The sequence below is a fragment of the Erpetoichthys calabaricus genome, chromosome 13, assembly GCF_900747795.2.
Source record: "Erpetoichthys calabaricus chromosome 13, fErpCal1.3, whole genome shotgun sequence".
NCBI classification, from domain to species: Eukaryota; Metazoa; Chordata; class Cladistia; order Polypteriformes; family Polypteridae; genus Erpetoichthys; species Erpetoichthys calabaricus.
The window spans coordinates 60,707,175-60,731,110 of record NC_041406.2 but is presented as its reverse complement, the minus strand read 5'-3'; positions in this window follow the sequence as shown (position 1 = coordinate 60,731,110).

Genomic DNA, 23,936 nt, shown 5'->3' with positions numbered 1-23,936 from the left:
AACAGCATGACCTTCACATCATAGCACATCAAATCAAAGATTTTTTGTCCTCCATAAGGTGTTTATTGTGGGTGAAATATGCTGGAAGCCACTAGAACTGATCATCTGGTACTACAGGTCACCATTATGTATTGTGCATTACACTTTCAGCAAGAAAAAGTACAATGTAAGACATCTTTATATATACTATATGTATTACTATCTCTCAGTAACTGAAACAAAAGAAAAATAATAATACCCTTTTGTTTTCTGAGTGTTGACAAATTGTGGGGTTTGAAGCAAAAACTGTCACTTTTAGCTCTGGCTTCTGCCTACTTCTACTGGAAAAAATTGGTTAATATAAAGTAAACAAAACTAAATATAAACATAATGACACCATGTGCATTCTTTCTAAATGGACACTTAATATACAAAACAAATAAAAAAGTTTACAGAAGTGCATCCCTCAGAAACTGGACCCTACCTAATTCATCGCCTGAGCATGCTGATATAATGTAGTCTTGTAGATTTAAGTGAAGTTAAATATCACTCAGCAGTCTTTTGAACATAGACAGATTTTTTGGTCTTTATGTTATATGAAATGTCTTTATTGCATCATATTGCTACTACATGTACTGTTAATTCAATAAGGCTTACCTTTTAAAGATGCACACATGCTTCTCAGTAAGGGTTCTTTTGCTAAAATTACTAAAAAATGAAGAAAAAACCTTCTGCCCCATGCCAACATTACATGCAAGATAAAGTCCCAATTTAGGCTGGATGCCAGTCCATTACAATCCACACACACACACCATAGTATCTCTAGAGCCACCTGAAAACAACAGTATACATGCTTTTGAAATGTGAAAACAAATATGAGTTTAAATGAAAACACTCAAATATCAGAGAAATATGCAATCAAAGATCTGTATTTACTGTAAAGGAATATAAAAATAACTGTTCATCTCAAAATATTTGGTTTAGTTTTGAACTTTAGTTTAGTACTTGAAAAAGCATTCATGTGTAATGTCTGAACTGTATTCCAAAGTGTTTTGTGACATTATGAGTGACATTAAACTTTGATTTTAAAAGCCCTCATTGTTGAGTAGACTAGTTCAGTTTGCTATGAAATCACACACTCTTAGCAAAAAGAAATCATTTCAGTGTTACTGCAATTTGGATTCAACAAATCGGTGTTGACGTGTCACTGCTGACTTATTCACCACAGATAACATGCAAAATGCCAATGGTTCAAATACATAAATTGTGTTATAAAAATACACAAGTCTCTTAAATTGGCATTCAGTGGTTCATTACTGAGGACATTTGTGTTTAGTTTATTTGTCTGTCAAGACTTCATTGTTGTCTTTCCATAGCGAGGATGCAGCAATTTCTAGGATGCATTTTTGCACCTTGCTAGAAATTTTTTTTGGAATTAATAGCAATAATTATAACAGATCTTTTCTCTGTGTGGGATAGTAAACGACAGCTTCATCAAGGCATGTTGCATATTGTTGCTTTTCTTTTTCTTACAACACACAATGCACACTTGTTCTTGGAAGTGATCAATTACATCCTAACACTTGGGCAAATGAAAGGAAAGGAGCCATTGCAGCCTTGCTTTTGTGTACATCCCCACTAATAGAGTATGCAATAAGTATTGTGTCATGGCCAAGAATAGTTGTGGAACCCACAATAAATGTTGGGGAGCCAGCTGGGCAGTCCAATTTAATACCTGCCAGTCAGTCATTTTCTAACCTGTTCAGTCCTGAACAAGGTCTTTGGGGGATACTGGAGCCTGTCGCGGCTCGCATAGGGCGCAAGGCAGGAACAAATCCTGGACAAGGCACCAATCCATCTCAGGGCAAACGCACACACACCCCGACCTCACACAAGGGCCAATTTAGCATCACCAATCCACCTAACCTGCATGTCTTGGGCTGTGGGAGGATTCTAGAGCACCCAGAAGAATCCCATGTAGACGTGGGGAGAAAATGCAAATTCTACACCGGAAAGTGAACTCTGGTCTTCTTACTGCGTGGTAGCAGTACTGTCATGGTGACATCGTGTTGCCCCAATTTAATTTTACTAAAACAAAAGTATTGTTGCTGGCAAATGAAAGCAAAATCGGTGAATCCAGCCTCTAAATAGCAACAAAACAGAAAGCACTTCATGAACAGAATAGATTTTGCCTTCAGGCAGCTTGGGAGCTCCCTCCACTTCCATGTCTTTGGTCAGACTGAGATGGCACACCCCCTTTCATACAATCCTTCCCTGAAGAGATGAGGCCTTCTCCAGGCTCTGCGGGCAGAATCAATTGCCATAGCTGGGACTTTCCTTTGTACTGTGGATGGAAGAGAGAGAACAATTAGAAACAGCGCCTCCTCTCAGTTCAGGGTGCATGGTATTTCTTACCTTACTTAAACTCTGAAGGTAATACCCAGGCCAGGGCCGGCACCACCATTAAAATGAATTAGGTACTTGCCTAGTGTACAGATCATAAAGGAGAAAAACCCAGCCACACGGGTTAGCTACCAAACAGCCGTGCTGGCGCACTAAAAAGCTTGGCCTAGGGCACAATATAACCTAGCACTGGCACTTCCCCAGACCCATATGTGTGGCAATAAATGAAACAAATGAAAGAGGTTAACATTTCCAGGTCAACACTACACAATGATTAGAAATTAATTAAAATACATACCATGCTCAATCTGATCAAGACAGGGAATGATAGACGTCAAAAGAAAGCTCCAGCAGAAGTAGACAGTAATCAAAAGCAATATGTGCCAAAAGGGAAAGGCATGTATCATGTATGACTTGAAGCTACTGTACATGATAAGGAAAAAAATGTTTAAAGCAATGCTAAATATAAGATTTTCACTATCAATGAGTTTCATATCCATTGCTCTGATGAATCTCTGGTGAAATGCCTTCAATGTCTGACTGGCTGTAGTCTAATATATGTACTGTATATGTTGGGGTTTTAAACCCCCTATGTCAAGACAACCAGTAACTAGTCGAATTTAGGAAGGTCTCACAGCAGAGTTACATGGAACATAAGAACATAGAAAATTGGACAAATGTCAGGAAACCATTGAGTCCATCAAGCTCAAATGTTTAACTAATAGCTAAGCTGTCCCAGTATCTCTTACAGATTCTTCTTAAAGGTTGCCAAATTTCTGCTTCAACTACAGTACATGTCTTGGTAGTTTGTTCCAGAGCCCCACAACTCTTTGCGTAAAGAAGTGCCACCTGGCTTCAAATTTAAATGCACTTCCCTTTAATTTCATCTGATGTCCTTGAGTACGTGATTCACCCTTAAGCTGAAAGAATTCTGCTGGATCTACTTTATCAATCAATGCCTTTGTGGATATTAAAAACCTGGATTAGGTCCACATACAGTATACAACCTCCTCTGCTCAAGACTAAACAGGTTAATTTCTCTGAGTCTGTTAGAGTAGGACATGTCTTTAAGTCCTAGGATTCACTTGGTTTCTCTCCTCTGCACAGCTTCAAGTACTGCTATGTCTTTCTTTAACCGTGGTGACCAGAACTGCACACAATACATCAGATGCGGTCTTGCTAGTGCATTATAGGGAGCATGGGAAAAGTCAACTACTATCTTTGGTCATATTTCTTTCTAAGAGTGAATAACCCAAAGCTCTGCAAATGATAGTAACTCAATAGTAACAAAATATTATGGTAATTTACAATAACCGTAATCCGTAAATATTAACCTCCTTAGCATTAGACCCGAGTGTCACTTGGGTAACTGTATAGAAGCATATCGCATAAGCGTTATACCCAAGGATTGCTCGAGCTGTAAAGTAGTAACAGTGTTAGTCCTGAGCCTTACTTGCACAAAGGTATAGGCGTGTTTTACGCAAGTTTCAGTCCCGAGCATTAGCCGAGCAACGGTGTAAATGCAGCTTCTCCTAGCCTCATAATGGCATCTTGTAAGAAACGTTTTTTAAGCAGACCAAGTGCTGCATGCTCTTGACAGTGATACGAGCAGTAATGTTGAGGAGCTTCTCATCATCAGTTTATTACAAAGTGAATCTGTCTGCAGGAAGTGAAACTGAAACGAACAATGAAAGCGAAAATGGTTCTGATGAATCTGAAAGTGACACTCATATTTGTGTTTCTGTTGACCCTGCTTTAAATAAACCAGCACTGGCTCGTTTTGATTTTGTGGGGCAGTCATGAATAAAAGTGAACATTGACAGCCAAGATCCACTTACTTACTTGAAATTATTTCTTGATGTTGACGTGTTTGGATGAATTGTTGTTGAGATGAACCGTTATGCTGAACAGTGTCTGGTAAATAACCATACACCTAAGTAGTTTTCCTGCTCAAATATTTAAAACACAAAAGACATATTTTGACAGTATATACAGTATTAGCATCATAATTATTATTCATTTCATGTAATTGTTATTCATCGTTATTATTATTATACTTTTTACACTTTTGATTTGCACTTTTAGTGTTTTGCATGTTTTAGAGGAGAAAGATAAGATTTAATAAAAATTAAATTTTTCAAGCCAAAAAATGCAACGCTGTTTACATGTTTTTTTTGAGAAAAGAAAATGCAACACTAAGGAGGTGAATAATAAACTGAAGTCGGATTAAGAGACCCTGCACCCTTATTTTATTGTTAATTAAGTTGCAGCTTAAGGCTGGTGAAATAAACAATTCAAATAGTAACCATAAATACATAATTAACAAATGCATTAATTAATAGCCAGCTAAGCCTAATTGATTTATTAGTTAAAGTAATCTTAAAAAACTTAAGTTTTGTGTGCCATTTCAAGATACTTGTGGTCCTCTTGCTTTTTGCAAGTGCTAAATAGAACAATTAAAAAACTAAGGAATTTATTTGCAATAGAAGGTTTAATTAAAACAATTACAAAGTACTCTATGACAAAAAAATGCACAATGAAGTAATGTTCAGTTTTCTAAGAAAAGTGGTATGGGATATCAATATGGGTAGGTAGGCAAATGATTAGGTTTGCATGTCAGTTACTGATTTTTTTGTGGGCATGGCATAAGAAGTGGATATCTGAATGCCATCAGATAATGTTGATTTTGGGACACTCATATTCTCCATACTGCCTCAACAGTGCCCTCATAAGCTATGCAAACCATGAGCTACTGCAGATAAGGGCCAAAATGTAAATGGTGGGTGGGTCAGCAACAAAAGTTAGTCAGACAGATGTGTGTAATCTAGTGAGAAGTCAAGCAAAATGACACCTTTTATTGGATAGCTAACAAGTGTGGGGAACAGCCCGGACACAGACAGGTAGACATGATGGTTTCACCACACACACGTTTATTATACAATATTTACAGTACTATGGTGCACAATACCCAGTGCCACAGCACCAATCATCCCTTCAGTCCTGGCCACACAACACAATGCCTTCACTGTCTCTGGTTCGCCTCCACTCCTCTCCACCGAGCTTCGTCAACTTCCACCCAACTCTTGCCAATGACTGGACGGGAGGCGGCCCCTTTTATACACACCGGATGGACTCCAGGTGCATCCTGAGGAGCTTCTGTAACCACACCCCTGTGTGGCGGAAGCTCTGGCGGTGTATCCAGAAGTCCTCTGGGTGTCCCCAATCCTCTTCCCCCCAGCACTTCCGAGTGTAGCGGAAGTGCTGAGGTCCAGGGCTCCCAATTTTGAATAATGGCATACACATGGAGAAATATTGAATGGTTTTGTCATGGCAGGGTGGTTAGGTAACCATATTCTCCTTTATACTTTTATTATGAAAACATTAACAAAATGCCCTAAATACCATACTCTTATTACTCTGTGAGTTGGCTGGGTGGTTGTTACTGTAGTTCAACTCTTCTCTTCTTTTGCATTCTATAACTCCAGGAAAATACTGTAGATAGAGGACCAGAACAGGCAGGAGTAAAGTTACAAATGTATTCATGTACCATTACAGCATAAGCAGATGCTTGCTACGAGGTGGCTCTCTGTCTTTGTCTTTGCTCCTGCATGGCCTTCAAATGGAGACAGCAATTGCCAAATGGATGGGAAATGAATGACAGAGGGAGAGATAGCATGCCTTTACAGGCTTCATTTATTCAATCATATATGTTCTTCACACGTCTCTTGCAAAAATGGGAGTGTGTAGTTTCCAATACCTCATCTCTGGCAGATTCAGTCCCTGTCCTAGCCCATGCTTGTATTTCTAAAAATCTACCCTCATTCTACATTCTCATAAATTCATCTTATTCCTTCCACTCCAGGTTAATGTTTTTGCTGGCCTATCAGTTGCCTTTCATCTCAGCCAGTTATTTTATCTATACTAGTTCTAACCTGTAGTAAATGCAACTATTTGATTCTAAAATATGATTTTTTTCATTGTACTTATTTTTATTATAATATTATTGCACATCCTCATAGTGATACTGCCAGGAACTATAAAACCTTGTGACACCTTTGCCTAGCATCATTTTTTAACAGGACAACTGTGATGGCCCAGGATGCCTCCACACTGCCTGATCGCTTCCAGTGCAGTGCAAAAAGATCTGCAATAAATAAGTATACAGTGTATATTCCATTAATTTTAAGTGATAGTCCATGAGTTAAAAATCCAAATAAATAATCCAAGGGTAAAACCAGAATAAAACACAGTCATCAGGCCCTTACTCATCTTTCTCCTTCAAATGAGCTCAGGGAACCTTTCTCTCTCTCTTGTCTGTCCAGCTAACCTGACTGAGCCAGCAGCAGCTGTGGTCCTCCCTTTCGACTCTTGTCTTGGCTGCCTCCATTGGAGTCTGCCAGATTGCTCAGAGCGGGCTGTCCTCCAATCTTCCTTCACGTTCTCCTCAGTATCCCTCAGGCGGCCTCCACCAGCATCGTACCCGGTCTGCCACTAAAATCAGCGAGTAATGATCCGCCCCTAGAGCACCAATTGTTTGCTCTTCTGCGGGACTACTGACTGCCCTACCTCCTCTCTCTCTGGCTGTCTGGCTGGCTGGCTGAGGCACCCGATACCGCTCTCATTGACAGTTCTCTCATTTCATTGTTCTCCCTGCTCTTTCTTCTTGAGACTTTTTTAAAACCCTGTGGGATGCAAGTGCAGCAATCATGGCTCCATCACTAATGAGGGAACAAGTGAATCTCACACATATGCACTTATATGAAGGACTGCCTGCCCCCACATCTTCCTCTGGAGCCCCTCCGCCTCACTACCTACCCCCCCCACCTGAAAACATAAAAGAATTATTTATTTATTTAAAATGCACTTGCTACAGACCCAAAATGACTGACCAATTCATAATTATGTTCTCCTTGGAATGCCCATGTAAAATCTCTTTCATGACCTACCATCTCCTTGGAGTAGTACTCCAATGAGTTTGTAATATACATTTTGACAAAGCGATTGCACTACATCATCCATTGTTCATTGCTCCCGTGGAGGAACCATTGCACAAAGCTTTGTTAGGTGTATCACAGGAAACAGGCACCAATATAACTCTAGGCCACAATGTATAAACATTCCGTATCTATGCTAACTGTGTGGGCTTTATCCGGTACTCATGACTCCTACGCTCCATTTTTATGGACCTAATGTTTGTTCTTAAGCACATGCTACCTGTTCTGTATGCAAGTGTTTATGCAAATTAGACCATTTCTGCTTTGGTAATATCTTTTCATAGTTAAAGAAGACAGAAACAGTATATGACAAATTAACAGATATTGATGAATGACAATTAAAAGTAAATAATCCTTTAGGTCCCGGTACGAGCTTTCAACATAAACACTGGAGGAGAGTGATCATTTATTAGAAGATTTTGATCAGTATAGTTTTGTAACAGCAAAATATGAATAATTGTTTTACTTATTAAATGCAGAGATATTGCAAATCATATTTTATGCAGGGGTGTGGGACAGATCCAACCATGTATATATGAATGGGAGACCCTGCTGCATTTCAAGAAACACCTGGATGGAATAATTAGATTATTGAACTACTTCCTAATGAAACAAGCTTGATGGACTGAACACTCTCATGTCACATGTACACTTTATTATGCTCTTCTGTATAATTTTCCCTGTTGAAGACACATCTCCTTTAAAACACAGTACACTGAACAGATGCTTAAGTCATTGTTTTTTATGTATTCATGTTATATTTTATCTCCATATTGTTCCCTCAACATGTAAATACTGGCATGCTGAAAACAGTTGCCAAGCTTAAAGGCATGGAGAGTTAGGAGACACCAAGAAGAGAATTAAAAAATGGAGACCTCAAATCTCCCAAGATCTCCTTGTTGCCCTTGTAAGGTTAATGGGAGATGTTTTGCCTGTCATTCCCTTAAGTCTTTTTCTTTCTGTCACTTTTATTTTTGCCACTCTGTTTTCTTGCCATTTTAGATTCACAATTAGTCTGGGATACGGCCAGCAGACACCCATGACCCTGTGTTAGGATATAGCAGGTTGGATAATGGATGGATGGATGGATGGATATGGGCAGCTGCTGGAAGGGGCACTTTTTGGGTCTACTTCTTTGAACATGAGTTTGGGTTTGGGTTGGAGAGAGGGATACAATTTATGGATTATTTTTATATTTGTTATCTGTTTATTATTATTATTATTATTATAGTTACTACTTTGTTCATTTTGATTTTTTTGCATCTCAATAAAAAAATATATTAAAAATGCAAGAAAATGCAAAACCCTATTAGTCGACCTGGGCCATGAAAAAGAAAGCTCAAATATGAGACTGACAAGACACTTGCCTCCTTCCCTAACCCCTGTCATCACCCACAAGCAATCTACAGACACTCTGAATAAAAGTGCATTTTTTTACCAAATGTTAATGTTTATTTGTATTTGAAGGACATCAGACACTTCATTATACCATTGGGATGGATAGCACATATAATAAAATATATATGATACAATAATTTGCAGTGAGATTAGAGTACTTTACATTAAGCACTGGTAAATACCAAGTTTGTCAGTGTGCACATAACTGAGGACCTCACATAGATTACCACTGCCATAGCTAAAAAGGCCTAGCAGATACTACAGTTACTGAGTCAACTGCCACGTGCAAACCTTTCATCTCCCATTCTCATTAGGTTTTACAGAGGCATCATCTGGTATGAACATTGCAGAAAGTCTGACCACATGAGATTGTGGGGAATAGTGAAGTCAGAGGTGAATATTATCAGGGTGCCTCTCACCTCTCTTTAAGACACATTCTCCAAACTCTGTGTCTGCAAAACTTTCTGCATTGTGCAGGACCCTTCTTACCCATCGCAAGGATTATTTGTTCTTTTCAGGTCAGGTCAGTTTGGGGAGCATGCACTGCATTGCACTACAAAACAGCTTGGGATCCTGGTTGGCAACCCCCAGGCAGACACACGGTCCAGTCCCACTCTTCAGAAATGACCATCTATCTGCTGCAGCCAGGTGTTATGTGGGCATCACCTTAGCCTGGTCCAGCTGCTCATGTCCTCAACAATGAGAATCCTGTGAGGCGGATCACCCTCAGGAAATCATGCTACATGGCCATAGTGCCGTAACTGACACTCCCTAACAATGCAGGTAATGTGTCTTATTTGGGACTCTGTGAGCAACCGCTCGTTTGACACAAAGTCAAACCCAAGGATTCTCTGAAAAGGCACAGTACCAAAGAGTCTTCATCTCAGGTCACTGGATAGTGTCCACGTCTCACAAACATGTAGCAAAACAGGAAGGAACAGGACTCTAAAGACTTTGACCTTCGTCCTTTGTCAAAGATGTGGGGAGCCCCAAACACCCTTTTCAAGCGGCCTCATGACCCCCCCCCCCATGCTCTCCCAATCCATCTACTAACTTCATAGGAAGAATCACTAGAGACATGAATATTGCTGCTGTGGTAAGTAAACCTCTCAACAAGGTCGACACTCTCTCCACAGATAGACACACTGCCTATGGCTGTGCCCAAGAGGTAATTAAAGGCCTGGATCTTGGCTTTTATCCAGGACACTCACAAACCCAGACACTCAAACCCCTCGTTCAGTCTCTCAAGAGCCTCCAATGACTCTGTGAAGATTATGTTGGCAAAGTCAAGATTAGTGAATCTTTCTTCACCAACAGAAATCTGGAAAAAGATACCACAGAATTAGTAGGCGGATTAGAGGCAGAAGTGTCAAATTATGTGAGAGCTTTCCCCCCACGTTGTCAGACTCCTTAGCTCAATATTGCCCACCATGATCTTTCATCCTACCCTAAAATCTTAGATCATTATCTCTCACTCCAGTTTATGCAGAAGTCATTTTATCGTGTCAAAATATCTGTCACTGCAATCATCTGTGGTACTTGCATTGAATGGCTTTCTGTACAATTGTGGCAGATAATTATATTGGTAGATTGCCAGATTGCTTATTTAAACAGTATGCTGTATGGTTTTGTCAGTCTGAGCACATTGTCGTGTTCTATTTGCACCAGGTGTACATTATGAGCCATGCGCTTTGTCATTTCATCTCTCTTCATACTCGTATATGGTTGAGTTGACAATAAAGTTGAAAAATAATGCAATCATTATTTGAAACAAATTTATTCATGCAAATCAAATTTACCTTGGCATTAACAAGTTCCAGACCACGTACTGTATGTAGTTATAACATTCTTGGTAATGTGTAATTAGTCATGCATGAATGCCAGTGGGGTCTTTCTATAATCCAAGTTTCCACTTTATCAATTTTTTTTTTGTTCTTTATTTCGCCTTATACAATTTCTTGTATTAGGAATTTGGTAGTTTTCGCATACCCCTTGGGGTCAGAGCGCAGGGTCAGCCATTGTACAGCGCCCCTGGAGCAATTACAGGTTAAAGGCCTTGCTCAAGGGCCCAGCAGAGCAGTGGCCTTTTGGCAGTGACGGGGATTCGAACCGGCAACCTTCGGGATCCTTAGCCTCAGAGCCACCACTCTGTATAACTGTAGCTGCCGAGATATAGGTGTGGTCAAGCACGGGTAAAACGCGTGCCGAAAGATATCTCAAAAGTCCAAAAGTTCGTTTTAAAAATATTTAGTGAAAGTTAAAAGCAAATAATCCACACAAGAATAAAAGAAAAAATAGTTACACATGTAGAATAAAAGGCAAAAAAAAGGGAAAAATGTATCTTCTCTAAACTTAGCTTTTCTTGAGAAACTTTAGTTATTCCTGTACTTACAGGTTCTTTACTTCTTCTCCTCTACTTAAAGGTTCTTTACTTCTTCTTCTCTACTCAAAGATTCTTAAATTCTTATATACTTAAAGATTCTTATCTTTTTCTTCTGTACACTTTAAACGTACGGCACAGCACATAAATTAAGTGCTGTTTTCTTACCGTACATATTTACTTCACACACTCAAAAGGCCCATAGGCCGGTTGCCACATAGGCATGTGCCCAGGCATGGTTTAAAACCTTATGCCTTCCACACCTTAATCATGGCAAGGCTGTCACTAACTAACTGAAGAATAATGTTTACTCCAAGCTGTTAGAAATGGCAAGAATATACCAATACAATTCTATTTACGGGGGTTATAGGAACTTCCCATAGATAATACATTGTCATCTAATAAATATTCATGAATCTTATAGACCTAGGAAAATGGCTCTTACAATAACTTTTCTTTCTGTTCTTGCTAACCATTTACTTGACCAATAGACAGCAATTTTTGAAGCTGAGGGACTGTGTGTCAGTAATGGTGGTGTGTAATACTGGAGCACCCCAGTAAACTCTCCTGTCTCCCTTCCTGTTTTCCCTTACACAACAGATTTCCAAACAATCATCCATCATAGGCTGAATTAATAAAGGAGATGAGTCAGAGTACAGGATAGTGGTGGAGGTCTTTTGGTGCAGGGACAACAACCTTCAACTCAACATCAGCAAGACAAAAAGAACTGGTAGTGGACTTCAGGAATGCCAAGGAGACGTTGAGACCAGTCACCATTCGTGAGGAGGACATGGAAGTGGTGCAGAGCTACAAGTACCTGGGTGTTCACATAAACAACAACAAATTGGACTGGTCTAAAAATGAAGTAGATCTGTGCAAGAAGAGCCAGATCTGACTCTACTAGTTAAGGAGACTCTGGTCTTTTGATGTGTGCAGCAAGCTGCTGGAAATGTTCTACCAGTAGGTAGTAGCCAGAGTAGTTTTCTATGCTGCAGTCTCCTGGGGAAGCAACCTCAGCACAGAAGAAGTACAACACCTGAACAAACTTATCAGTAAAGCTTGCTCCATCACAGGGAAAACTCTGGACATGAAAAGAGGGCAGTTTCTGGTAGTGATTGGCAGCATACAGTTAACAAATGTAACATTAACATAAATAAGTGGCTCAAAGATGACCAACAGATACTGGAAAAAGATGACACTGAGAAAAAATAAAAAGCTAAAATCCAGTAGCACAGGATAACTGAAGCGTAATAATTAATTTGCATGCTGAGTTGAGTGCTGTGACAGTGGAAACAAACACACAAACATGCAGACCACTGCAGCTACTGGGTTCCATACATTTGAGAAAAGCCTCTGTCTGCTATAATATCTTTCTGTAACTTTAACTAATGCATCACCATATGTCATAACAGCAAATAGAGTTTAGATAAGCATCGTGGTCAATGGATATATAGTACACGTGTTAAAACACTGTGGCTATTTTGTCATGGTGCATTTGCATTTCCAAATAGAGAGTAATGTTAGATTTCTTTAGTTATTCATTTAGACTTGTGTGGCTGTTATGCAGACTCATCTGTGCATCAGCTGGTGTTGTCAGGCGGATTTGTTGATTTGGATGTTTTGAGTACTGAAATCTGCACCTCTTGTGGCTCTTAATTATCAGCTCTCTTATTGGCAGTCCTGTTGACAGATTGTGACACATCATTTACTTCAAATGTATATTTTGCAGTTCATATTTTCGTGAGTATAGCTGACAATTCTTTCAAAATGACATAGACCAACAACACCATTATCTTAATGCTGAACAACAATGAGCACACACCCCATCTCCAACAACATATTGTTCATATTTACCATGCATTCATTGAAACCATTGAATGCCAATGTATAATATATTGCTACAGAAACGTTTTTTCCTTTGCATCAGATTATGTTTATTTTTCAAGAATGCAATGTGCTCTTTACATAAATAACACACATTTATTTGTCTATGTGGCTACTAGGGGTGTTCCAGCACCCCAAACCTCAGGCACAACTACACATACAGAATCCCGAGTTCAAATCCAGCACTTTTATTTTTAATAATGTGTACCTGTTACAGGCTTCCTTCCTTCGGTTTTGTAGAAGGTCCCACACAACACAATACAGCCCGATAATACCAACAGTCACTCTCTTTGCTCCTTCTGTTTTCCTCCACTTGGCCCAGGGGAGTGTTGTCCAGCTCCTCTCCTGACTCAGACTCCCTGAGCTGAGTGAAGGGCTCTCACCCAGAAATATGTCTGGTGCTTAATCAATTAAACCTCCAGGAAGCATTTCCGGGTCAGGCAGGACTACAGTGGTCCTTGTAATGATACTATCCGACAGCTCCTCTGGTGGCCCCCACAGAACCTGACAGGGCAGGCTCATGGGACACAACTCTCATGCAGTCCTGCAGGCATCCATAATGGAACTGCCAGATGGGATGCTGCCACTTAGTGTACATGGGGATGTTCTGCTATCCTTCCTTGTTCCCAAGTCCATCCCATGTGACGCTCTGTGGTTGTTAGAATGCTAGCCCCACCGTAATATCCCTCCACATCAGGGTCATGGCACAGAAAGGAGATTTTCTAATTCCCTGTCTGGCATTCTGTTATCAAGGCCTCCTGGTCAGGTAAGGGAGTGGGGTCCACACTGGCTGGGGCACTGGATTGTCCCTCACAGTCTAATTAAATTTTTTAAGGAGAATAGAAGCTTGATGTCTTTTGGATCAGGTAAATGAGAGCACCTCTGATCTTTGTAGTTCAGAATCACCAATCCCACTTTGAGCGTCGCCTGCATGAGACATTGGATTCGTTTAGACATGTGACACTCACTCAAATTGTTCCTACCCAGTTTTAAGCAAAATTCACTCATGGCTGTCTCCAGACATTTACAGTATATTATACATCTGGCTTCAGTGAGAATACCATTTAAGTACCCTTTAAAAGTATTGTGGAGACTAGGTGGCACTGTTGCCCCTTTAAACCCAACAGAGAGACTCTCAGGACACCAGGTAAAAGCACCAAGAAGATGTTTAATTTATTTTCCTCCTTGAACAGTGCCCTGCAAGAACCACAGCCACAATAACGCAAGTACATATAACAATAAACACAATTCTCTCTATCTGCTCCACACCTCCCAGCAAGCTTCATCCACCTCCACCTGACTTTGGTTTCCTTGCTGGGTTTTCAGCAGTCCTTTATATAGTTCTTGACCTGGAAGTGTGTCTTTCTTTCTCCCATGTGACTTGCCACACTTCTCGGTCAGATGGAAAATTCAAGTTCTTTAATCAGCCCTAGTACTTCTGGGCTATAAGGGAAGCATGACTCCCCAGGTCCTTCCACAGCACCCCCTGGCAGCACCCACGGCACCCAACAGGGCTGAGGTACCAAACTCCAAGTCCCAGGATGCCCTGCGGGTATCCAGGACACTGCTCCACTCCAGGGGAGCTGCCATCTAGCGCCTTGGGGGAGGCAGTGCCCAAAAGTTGCTGCTTTCCCAATCCTTCCATTCTTGGCGCGTCCCAGCCAGGTTGAGCTGCCGGCAGTCTCTTACAGTATTCATTTAACACTCTTGTTTTTTTTGGTGCATGTAACTATGGTAAGAAAGAATGTTGTGACTGAGTGCTGTCCCTTCAAAGATCATTTTCTGAGATACTCTAATTCTGAGATTGAATAGTCTCTGAATCTCCTAATTCCTTTAGTTCAGGGGTGTCACGCTAAGATTCTGGAGGGCCGCAGTGACTGTAGGTTTCAATTTCAGCTACTGTCTTCATTAGTAAACAATAATTTCTGCTAATGGAATAGACTTATTTTACCCTCATTTTAATTGTCATGCTTTTTAAATGTAGATCCCTTGTTTCTTTTGTTAATCATCATCCAAACAATAATAAGGTGCAATGCAAGCTAATAGATGATCACCAAACTCTGGGATCTCAAACTCAGATCACAGAGGGACACCATTTTCTCTCCAACCAATTTCCTAACTAAAGCAAATTTTTCTTGTGAATGAAATCCATCCATCCATCCATTATCCAACCCGCTATATCCTAACACAGCGTCACGGGGATCTGCTGGAACCAATCCCAGCCAACGCAGGGTGCAAGGCAGGAACAAACCCCGCGCAGGGTGCCAGCCCACTGCAGGGTGTGAATGAAGTATATGATTTAATTCAATGATATTTACAAAACTTTTGATTTGCCTTTTTTTTAAGTGCACCAAATAAGTACAACAGATTAACACTTAACAGACCTATATAACTTATTCATTTAAAAAACAGTTGTTGTATGATGGACACATAAGTGCAAATGGGTTCAGACCATCTGGTTAGCTCATTGTCTGTCCCCTTAGCTCCAGGAGTTGAGTCAAATCTAAAAAAAATGGCTGGAGATAAACCTGTAGCCACAGTGGCTACAAAAATAATCATCAAATTTAAAACAAAATATATTGACAAATGTACATTGGTTAAATACTGAGGAAAATCTAAATATTTAGATTAAAGAGATTAATGAATAGCTTCATCCTTCAGATGTAAACTCTGTCTATCATTATTTTTGTTTTCCTTATTTTCTGCCTGGAAACCTTGCAGACCCATTTGGTTGATTTATTTATTTATTCAATTAAATTAGTTGATTAGGATCACACACAAAAATGTCTTGAATACAGGAAGTTCTGTCCTCGATGAGTTTCAAGAACAAAGTGACATGGCAATGAAAGAAAAGCACAATGGCTGCATTTCAAAGCTACAGTAACTCACAGAGATTGGAAGCATCCAGAAGACAATGGTTCTTTTGCAATATTGGGAAAATGTAGACTTCGAGCTTATTGATTCTACTTGCTTAATATTAGCTAAACTTTGATGTTTACCAGAGAAAAGTAAATGTACATTATTTATGGTCATTATTATTTTAATTTTCATATGGGAATTGTGAAGTTCAGCCAAAAAATACTAATCAGAGTTTGGTGACTCATGGAAAATTACAAAGTACAGTATATGCTTTCCTTTTTCATAATCTGTGTGTTATCTATAAACATCCCTTATGTCATCCAAAAACTTATTTAGCCTTATGGCGTTGGTATTTATTATAAACATATTGTAATTCTACAGGATAAGCTATAAAAGAGTCTAGGATTGGTTCGTGCTTGGAGCCTGACTGTCTGCGCTACTTAAAAATAGGTTAGGTGGGTACAGAAGGTGGATGGATGGAGACTTGAGTATCCATAAAATACAAATGCTATAGAATAGAAAGCAACAAACCACAGTTTCAGTTTGCCCTTGGGATATTCAGGCTTTTGTTAATGTAATTATTTTTCTTGAACAAAATGCAAAGCTGTATTTTCTTTATTCCACAGACACATAATTCAATCAAAAGAAAAAGATGAATTGAGGTTATATATTGACAAAAAACACACTTATTGATCAAACTATAGGTAAGCTTCCTTACCGCATTTAGTTTGGAACAGCAGCTTTTTCATCCTCTTTCTGATAAAATACTTCAATTTTCTGGTTCAATCTTCAAGTAAATATTTAAATGCAAATTGGAAAAAAATCTGCATCTAAATCCATGTCACGCATGCACACTTGGGAGGCAACTTAAGGGTTCAAGTGAATGTAATTACCCACTGAGCCAGGGGTTGGCACTGTCCTGTAATCCTTTCTCTCTTTTACCCTCTGCAGACCAGGTCATTGATGACCTTTCCATCACTGATGTCATCTCTGCTGTCCATCCTCCTGGACCTGCACCCATTTTCCTTCATAAACCAACAAACACAGATACTTACTTTTGGTCCTGTTTGGACTCATGTCTGTCCCATTACCTCCAGGAGTTGAGTCAAATCTAAAAAAAATAGCTGAAGAAAAACCTGTAGCCACAGTGGCTACAAAAAATCATCTAATTAAAAACAAAATAGATTGACAAATGCACATTGGTTAAATACTGAGGAAAATCTAAAGATTTAGATTAAAGAGATTACTGAATAGCTTCATCCTTCAGATGTAAACTCTGTCTACCATTATTTTTTTTTCCTTATTTTCTGTCTGGAAACCTTGCAGACCTATTTGTGTGTTTATTTCTATAATAAACTTGTCAAATTATACAGAGTTACCAAGGCAGTACCCTAACTCTTCATCAGTGTTCGTTGTGTCATTTTACACCCAGTACAGGCAAACAACTGTGTTAGGTCTAAGTGAGGGGGTTAATGCTTTGGGGCCCCTCTAGATGTAGTGTAATTGAAGTTTGGCATAAACTTATAGCAGGGTCAGCCAAACTCTGCCTTTACCAGTTTGATTTGTTTACCTGCTGGTGTGAGGTGTATGACAGGTGACAACTAATCTAAGAGTATCTGAGGCAGAAAATAACTAAGAGTTACTTGAAATGTAGAAATTTCTTTGTTAGTTGTGGTAATTATACTTCAAAGACACATGATATTCTATATGGTGTTTCACAAGGACCTATCCTGGGTCCACTGCTCTTTTCGATCTTCATGCTTCCATTACATCAGATTATCTCAAGGCATAGAGCTACCACAGCTATGCTAAAAACACACAACTGAATTTATCAATAGCGCCTGATGACCCCGACTCTAATGTCTTACTGAAACAATGTCTTACTTGAGTTTCTGAATGAATGAGTAGTAATTTTCACAAACTAAACAAGGAGAAATCGGAAATCTTAGTGACTGGCAAAAATTGATATAATGAGGGTATTAGAAATAAACTTGATCCATTAGGCTTAAAAGTTAAGACAGAGGTAAAGAATTTAAGGATAATTATTGACTCTGACCTAAATTTTAAATCACATATTAATAAGATTACTAGGACAGTATTTTTTCACTTAAGAAATATAGCAAAAATTAGACCCCTTATAACTTTGCAAGATGCTGAGAAATTAGTTCACGCTTTTGTTTTTAGTCGGCTAGATGACTGTAACGCACTCCACTCAGGACTACCAAAAAAAGACATCAATCAATTGCAACTAGTGTAGAATGCAGCTGCTATCAGGGGGGTTACCCTGATGTCACTAAATTGGTTACCTGTGTCATTTAGAATTGACTTTAAAATACTGCTTATGGTTTACAAAGCCTTAAATAATCTTGCTCCATCCTATATCTCGGAATGCCCTTCACCTTACATTCCTAATCGTAACCTTAGATCTTCAAATGAATGCCTGCTTATAATTCCAAGAGCTAAACTTAAAAGAAGTGGTGTGGAGGCCTTCTGCTGTTATACACCTAAAATCTGGAATAGTTTACCAATAGAAATTCGCCAGGCTAATACAGTGGAGCACTTTAAAAAACTGCTATAAACACATTATTTTAACACGGTTTTCTCATAGCTTTATTTTAGTGTAACCCTGATATTCTGTATATATCTTTTTTTTCATGGCTCCAAAATCCGTACTAACACCTACTTCCTCTGCTGTTCCTTTTCTGGTTGTCTGTGGTGGCAATCTGCACCACTACCACCTGATCAAAGCACCGTGATGTACCTACATTGATGGATTGAGGGCCAGAGGTCCACATGACCATCATCGTCTAATTCTTCCATGTGAAGCAAGAAAACCAGGAGGACTGATTTAAATCATTTATGGTAGCCAGAATGCCCAGTGTGAGCTGGGCAGTCTCATTGCCTTGGAACCCCTGCAGATTTTGTTTTTTTCTCCAGCTCTCTGGAGTTTTTTTTTTTTTTTTTTTTTGTTTTTTCTGTCCTCCTTGGCCGTCGGACCTTACTTTATTCTTTGTTAATAAGTATTGCCTAATTTTTATATTTTTTCTTTTTTTCTTTCTTCATCTTGTAAAGCACTTTGAGCTACATCATTTGTATGAAAATGTTCTATATAAATAAATGGCGTTTGTTAATCTACTAAGTTTATATATTGCTGGAAGGGCGTGATTGGGAGGAATGCCCCCCTGTCCTGATCTGAACCCGAGTGGTGTTTTGTTATTGGACTTCTGTGCTCGTCACAGATTGTCCATAACGAACACCATGTTCAAGCATAGGGGTATTCATATGTGCACTTGGCACCAGGACACCCTAGGCCTCAGTTCGATGATCGACTTTGTGGTCGTGTCATCGGACTTGCGGCCACATGTCTTGGACACTCAGGTGAAGAGAGGGGTGGAGCTGTCAACTGATCACCACCTGGTGGTGAGTTGGCTTCGATGGTGGGGGAGGATGCTGGTCAGGCCTGGTAGGCCCAAACGTGTTGTGAGGGTCTGCTGGGAACGTCTGGCAGAGCCCCCTGTCAGAAGTAGCTACAACTCCCACCTCCAGCAGAACTTCGACCACATCCCGAGGGAGGTGAGGGACATTGAGGCAGCTGACCGGAGCTGTGGCTATAAGGTGGTCGGTGCCTGTTGTGGCGGCAATCCCCGAACCCGTTGGTGGACACCGGCGGTGAGGGATGCCGTCAAGCTGAAGAAGGAGTCCAACAGGACCTTTTTGTCCTGTGGGACTCTGGAGGCAGCTGATAGGTACCGGCAGGCCAAGCGGAATGCGGCTTTGGTGGTTGCTGAGGCAAAAACTCAGGCGTGGGAGGAGTTTGGGGAGGCCACGGAGAACGACTTTCGGACGGCTTCGAGGATATTCTGGTCCACCGTCTCAGGATGGGGAAGCAGTGCAGTGTCAACACTGTATATGGTGGGGATGGTGCGCTGCTGACCTCGACTCGGGATGTTGTGGATCGGTGGGGGGAGTACTTCGAAGACCTCCTCAATCCCACTAACATGTCTTCCAATGAGGAAGCAGAGCCTGGGGACTCAGAGGTGGGCTCCCCCATCTCTGGGACTGAGGTCACCGAGGTGGTCAAAAAACTCCTTGGTGGCAGGGTCCCGGGGGTGGATGAGATACGCCCGGAGTTCCTAAAGGCTCTGGATCTTGTAGGGCTGTCTTGGTTGACACGCCTCTGCAACATCGCATGGACATCAGGGACAGTGCCTCTGGATTGGCAGACCGGGGTGGTGGTCCCCCTCTTTAAGAAGGGGGATCGGAGGGTGTGTTCCAACTACAGAGGGATCACACTCCTCAGCCTCCCTGGAAAAGTCTATTCAGGGGTCCTGGAGAGGAGGGTCCGTCGGATAGTCGAGCCTCTGATTCAGGAGGAACAGTGTGGTTTTCGTCCTGGTCGCGGAACAGTGGACCAACTCTACACCCTTAGCAGGGTCCTGGAGGGTGCATGGGAGTTTGCTCAACCAGTCTACATGTGTTTTGTGGACTTGGAAAAGGCATTCGACCGTGTCCCTCGGGGAATCCTCGGGGTCCCTGTACGATCGGTGCCAGAGCTTGGTCCGCATTGCCGGCAGTAAGTCAAACCCATTTCCAGTGAGAGTTGGACTCCGCCAGGGCTGCCCTTTGTCACCGATTCTGTTCATAACTTTTATGGACAGAATTTCTAGGCACAGCCAGGGCGTTGAGGGGGTCCGGTTTGTTGGACTCAGGATTGGGTCACTGCTTTTTGCAGATGATGTTGTCCTGTTTGCTTCATCAGGCCATGAACTTCAGCTCTCACTGGATTGGTTCGCAGCCAAGTGTGAAGCGGCTGGGATGGGACTCAGCACCTCCAAATCTGAGACCATGGTCCTCAGCCGGAAAAGGGTGGAGTGCCTCTCAGGGTTGGTAGCGAGATCCTGCCCCAAGTGGAGGAGTTCAAGTATCTCAGGGTCTTATTCACGAGTGAGGGAAGAATGGAGCGTGAGGTCAACAGGCGGATTGGTGCGGCATCTGCAGTAATGCGGGCTCTGCATCGGTCTGTCGTGGTGAAAAAGGAGCTGAGCCACAAGGCGACGCTCTCAATTTACCAGCCAATCTATGTTCCTACCCTCACCTATGCTCATGAGATATGGGTAGTGACCGAAAGAACAAGATCGCGAATACAAGTGGCTGAAATGTTTCCTCCGCAGGGTGTCTGGGCTTTCCCTTAAAGATAGGGTGAGAAGCTCAGTCATCCGGGAGGGGCAAAGAGTAGAGCCGCTGCTCTTCCGCATCAAGAGGAGTCAGATGAGGTGGCTCGGGCATCTGATCAGGATGCCTCGTGGACGCCTCCCTGGTGAGGTGTTCCGGGCACGTCTAACCGGGAGGAGGCCCCGGGGAAGACCCAGGACACGCTGGAGGGACTATGTCTCTCGGCTGGCCTAGGAACGCCTTGGGATTCTCCCGGAAGAGCTAGAAGAAGTGGCCAGGGAGAGGGAAGTCTGGGCATCTCTGCTCAAGCTGCTGCCCCCGCAACCCAACCTCGGATAAGTGGACGAGGATGGATGGATGGATGGATTGTTAATCTACTAAGTTTATATATTGCTGGTGTTGTAATCAATTGCATAGGATATCTTTGTGAAATTTTGAACTATTATTAGGAAAATGACAAAATACTGTAAATAATAAACATCAGACAAATTTGTGTTTGCAGACCCCTGGGTTACTTTATATAAATATTGTTTTCAAAGTAAATATATTTTGAAATATGAAAGATTACTGAAAACATATATGTGTATGTAGTGAGGCCAAAATTGAACAAGAAAACCACACAAAAGCAAGCCCTTCAAAAGCAGAAGAATTAGTTTCTTGAGCTGAAGAGCTTAACTGGCTAACATGATTGCCTTCTGCACTCTGTTTTGTTGTGGACCTGTGTTTGTACCCAAGGCACCATGCTCTGGAGCAGCGGTATCTAATTCAGATGCTGGAGGGCCACAGTATCCACAGGTTTTTACTATAGACATTTTTCTAATTCGTTTCCAATTACTATGTGTAATGGAGCACTCTTTTGCCTGAATTTTAACTGACTTAATTTTTAAGATTCATAACACATAAAAAGTAATGAGGTTCAAGGCAAGCCAACGAGCTAACTCAAGGTTCTCAAACTCAGTTCCTGGAAGGCTGTCATTTTTCCTGCAACTAGATTGTTACAGAGAAAGTATTTCTCACTGTTAATGAAACACATTCTTTATTTCTATGGCTTTTTAATACTCTCTTTCTACCACACCAGACATTTCCAAAACATATTTTGTGGCCCAAATCAGTATTTCTCAGACATTTACTTTTTTTCTTTTCAAATATTTTATTGAAATAGATATTGTATGATAACACACATAGGTGCAAATGGGATCAAGTTATATTATTGTCTGTTGGTTTGCTTTCTATCTCCTTATTTCCTTATTGTCTGGCTGCTGGAAACCATTGAGGTTTGTGATTTCTTAAACAGCAAATCACTTGAAATTAACACAAAATAAGCTGGATCAATCATCAGCAGTAATTGGTTAGAAATTGGCTAGAAAGAAAACCTGCATACATTGTGATTCACCAAAATCTGATTTTGACATCTGTGCTGAGAAGAGGCCATCAACCAGGCGAAGAGAACCCAGTTACACATATGCTGTATAAACTCATTAAAATAATGACACTTTCATTGGGTAGTAAAGATGTTTAGAACTGTTCATTAATAACCAGAGATGGTTTGAAGAGACCCTTAACAAATATTATGTAACAAACCGATGCATCTTTTTAGATACAAGAGTACAGCACAAATTTGAAATGAAGTATATATTAGCTTACACAGAAGCTTTCCTCCTCATGAGAAAGAAAGCAAAGAACACAATCCATCAATAATAAGGTATACTTCCTATATACTGCATTTACAGTATGTATAAATATATACTAATACATAGATAGATAGATAGATAGATAGATAGATAGATAGATAGATAGATAGATAGATAGATAGATAGATAGATAGATAGATAGATAGATAGATAGATAGATAGATAGATACTTTATTAATCCCAAGGGAATTAACTATTTTCTCCATCAGTAGCTCACTACAAGGCCACCACCTCAATGTAATACCCATCACTCTACGTCTTCCACATTAGATGGTTGAGACTGGGGTTACCACAGACTTCTGACTTGGTTGTCTTCTTTTATACACACTCTAGATCACTGAGAGATGATCCAAAATAATATCACAATATTTTCTTAGACCAAACATAAAAAAGGGGAAAAACAGGAAGAAAGACCTAAAGTATACACTCTCAGTCCCTGACTAACTTTTCCACTTATAAAATTATGTTTTCCATTCATTCTCTTCGCTTACTCTCTTTGTCTCTGTAACTTTTCTATTGTGAAGGAGGACCCTGTCAACACCAAGACTGCAAGTGTGTTTATGCTGTCCATGACAAACGCCAGACCATAAGAGATGTGGCCATACTGGCAGAATTTGGCTTCCACACCAGGGGGACATTCTGTCCCATAATTATTTTGGGTATATTGGAAAGTTTAAAACTAGATCCACCTACAATCAAAGAATTTGTTGGTACTCTGTATGTATGACAATTTTGACCTTATGAACCTATAAACCTGTAAGACAGTGAAAAAAATTGGTATTCTCTGAGGTCAAAAGAGAACAGCTGGCTGACCCACTGCTGGTCGGTATTCCAACAAGGCGCAGTACACTAGTAGTGGATCAGTTTAGATAAAGGACAGTAGTAGAGATGATGGAATGGATGGAAGTTATGTTTTATATGGTGTTCTGTTATTTGTTATGGTTAGAGGGTGATCTTTTTTCTTTCTTTCTTTAATGAGAGCTGAAGATCAGGATTGTAGGGACACCTGGAGGCACTAGAAGGAGTACAGGCATTCCTGACCCAGATTACATGGATATTCCAGGGAAGGGGTTCCTGTCAAGGTCTTAAAAGTCCTTGGAGTGGAGTATAGAGTCAGAAAGAGAAGGAGTAGCAAGCATTTAAATTGCAAGACAAAGTGAAGGCAGGGTATGGAAG